Source organism: Clytia hemisphaerica, unplaced genomic scaffold, assembly GCF_902728285.1.
Source record: "Clytia hemisphaerica strain Z4C2 unplaced genomic scaffold, Clytia hemisphaerica genome assembly, whole genome shotgun sequence".
Taxonomy (NCBI): domain Eukaryota; kingdom Metazoa; phylum Cnidaria; class Hydrozoa; order Leptothecata; family Clytiidae; genus Clytia; species Clytia hemisphaerica.
Window position 1 is genome coordinate 756,881 of NW_027104612.1, and position 3,722 is coordinate 760,602.

Consider the following 3,722-nt stretch of genomic DNA (forward strand, 5'->3'; position numbering starts at 1 on the left):
TTGTAACATTTAAATTCTAAATCAACAACCCCAAATTGACTAAAATCAATCGTCAAAGCTTGTTCTCCGGCATTTTGAAAAAAGTGAAACGTTTTGAGGAGGCTGGCCACTCCACGGCCTATTATTAGTATATATATATGTGATAGAGCTTTTTAAACTAAGCAAAAAATTCACTACAACAATAATAATCAAATAATAATTTTGAATAAGTTAAGTGCAATTGGGGGAAATTCCCCATTTTCAGTGAGGATCTTATCGCAATTCTCAGATTTACGAAAAACACCAGCTTTTTGCTGATTTTTGCCTCGATTGCCCAAAACCCGTAACCTTTTTAGCTTGAGGGAAGAAAAAAATTAGAGTTTTTGGCTTTGTCAAAAAAACGCCTAGTCAAAATTTTTTCATCTTCGCAGGACCCATTCCCAACCTCAAAATACATCTTTTTGTCTAGGGGTTTGCTTGGCAAATTCTTCTTTCGAAGAATATCGATCACTTTCGTTTTCCCCTGTAGACCGCGAGAGAAAAAATAGGCGGGCAGCCTAGACTTGCTTTCGTTTTGTATAATTTTATAATGACGTATAAGATAGCGTAATTCATGCAAAAATAATATGATAATCTTTTTGTTTTTATTATCAGGTATGCCGCCAAACATATACGTCATCGTGTATGGATTTAGCATGAACAATAGGACCGACAGACTCGACAAAAGGAACAAACAATAAGACGGCCCGAGAATCTTACGATAAAGGCGTTTTGTCTCCGCCTGATATCACGCCCACAGAAGACGCTGTTTAAAAAGCGGGGGTAAAAATAGTAAGTAATAGCTTTTGTATATAAGTGTTCATTTTGCGAAATATATAACCATTTCCTAATATGGTTTACAAACTAGCATTTCTAGAATTCTGATAATGGAAACTTTAAATATTATTATTTTCATACTATATATATTTGCCTAGTACATCAGGATGTGCGAGGATGTCCCCTGCCTGGTGTCTAGTGCAGTCGGCTCCAAAGGAGTCTAAGGTGTTTACACCTTCGTTGATTCATTTTTTGTTTTCTTCTCCTGTCAGTCTACCTGGAGTTTGTTGTCATCTTGTACAGGCTGCTGGGGTAATGTCGCCTGACTGTCTTGAATGACAGTCAGCCTGTCCCAAGCCAGGATAAAGACAGAGGGACCCAGAGAGGACTAATTACCCTTTCATTATAACATCGTCTCTCTAAGATGAAAAAGAATTCGGCCATTCTTTGTTGTTTGTAGATCTGACAGGAGAAAACACTTTATTTTCATACTATATATATATAATGAAGAAAAAAAAAACCATTTCAATTTTATTTATACGTTTAACCCCCGGAAAAATGATGTATTATCTATTACGTAACTTTTCATTTCCCGATTCGCTAACTCCCAGAGGAATTCCGATTGTAAACCCGATTGGTTAATTTCGGAACATCTTCATAATGGCAGATAATTTAGAAGTGTCTAGTGGATGGAAAGGTCGTGTGAATTTTTTGATGTCAGTATTAATTTTGTTGGTTGATGGCTTGTTGAATCTGGCAAGAAAAAAGTAAACAGGTATAGCTTTTTCTAACCAAGGATCTGAGGGGTTCGAACAACACTGATTTTCCTTTGTTTTTTTTTGCTACAAAAACGCGCGCTTATAACTTCTGATCTGCAAAAGTTGGAACATTTTTGTGCAGACAGTGTCAACGACAAGTTCAAACAACAATTAAAAGACATGACAGGTAGATTTTTTTCTCACAGAGCTACAGCAAGAAATTGTGTAAGCCCAAACTATGAGCAGATGAGCATTTCTAAGTCTGTTACTGTCAAACGGTGCTTGTCAGACTGTGCTTCATATGGCTAAATTTAATCTCTATCTATCTATTTGGTTGAGTTGCAGGCTGGCAGGAGGCTTTGAGGCACATTTTTGCAACTTAGATGCTTTCAATTAGCGCCCTGTCAGCACCTTGAACTGACTGCTCAATTCCTCTCACATGGCATGGGTTCGTTGTACGTTGCGTTGACCCGGGCGAAGGTTCATTCACTTGCCAAGTGAACCACTGCAAGTGGGAATCGAACCTCAGTCGCATGTGCAGCAACCAAGGTCAATGACCACTATACCAAAGCGCCTAACCTCAGCTGGGATGGTAGAGTCTCTCCTGCCAGGAATTTTTTTAGTGCGCAGAGGAATCCCTTATTCCCAGACGATCTCAATCGAACGGAATCGACGATCAAACCAGTCAAACCAAATCAAATGCAATTGACCAATTGAAATTCGATTGTCGAACGCAATCGAATCTCAATCAGTCAGGCACATCCTGGCAAATGAACGGGGTATTTTTCACTTGCGACCATTGGCAAATGAACGGGGTCGAAAACGAAAGCGACCTAATGGCGCCGAATACCCAGTTTAATTGAACCGGGTTGGAAATATTTTGCTTCATTTCAAAGAACTGCATAGATGAAATTTTTTTTCCATGGGTCAATTTTGTCTACGAAGATTGAAGAAACTTTTAACGAAAAAATAAAGTTCCCAGTTTTCTTCATTTTTTCCCTTTTTCAGTTTGAAGTTCATTTTTATTAATTTTCACGCTTTTGGCCTGAGACGTCCTATCTCATTTACACTGGGTGACGAATACCCCATGCAAATGCTCACCCCGTTCATTTGCCAGGATGTACCTGACTGTCAATCGAATATTACCTTAATTTTCAGATTTGATTGATATTGATTGCGTTCGATTGATGTTCGATTGCGTTCGATCGTCGATTCATTGACCCCCGAATTGTTCATCGCATAATTTCTACGGGAAATCGAAAGTAATTTCATTCCGCTTGTGATGTTTGAGAGCTTGGATGTTGGGAAGCTGCAAGAATAAAGCCAGACGATCTCAATTGAACGGAATTGACGATCGAACCAGTCGAACAACAATCGAACCAATCGAATAGACCTTTTTTCAAAGAGGACGTCCTGTTGAATAATTATGTACTCCAGCCATAAAAACAATGATAGAGCCATGCATAATTACTGTATCATGCATTTTGTAATAATTATGCATGGTTTTATCATTGTTTTTCTGCTGGACTACATAATTATTCAACCCAGACCCCCGCGCTCGATAGGATCGATCATCGGAACGGCTCGATGACGGATCAATATGTGATCGATGGATTACTTAACGATCCGGATAGGAGATCGATAGAGGATCGATACTCAAGATTTTTTTAAGCTTATGATCAGTTATCGATTATTTATCGATCTATCATCGATCTTTTATTGATCTCGATTTACGATCGATAACAAATCGATTCACGATCGATGACGAATCGATTAACGATCGATGACGAATCGATATATACTCGATTGAAATACTAGCTCGATAATGGATCAACGAAGGATCGATACTCAAGACTTTTTAATGGCTGAATCTTCCATCGATCTCCTATCCGGATCGTTAAGTAATCCATCGATCACATATCGATCCGTCATCGAGCCGTTCCGATGATCGATCCTATCGAGCGCGGGGGTCTGGTTCAACAGGGTGGCCTCTTTGAAAAAAGGTCTATATTACCCAGAATTTTGACGTTCGATTGAGATTCGATTGCGTTCGACAATCAAATTTCAATCGGTCGATTGCCTTCGATTTGGTTTGACTGGTTCGATTCCGTTCGATTGAGATCGTCTGGTTATTCTGTACGTGGAAAATACAGAAATATAATATTCAAG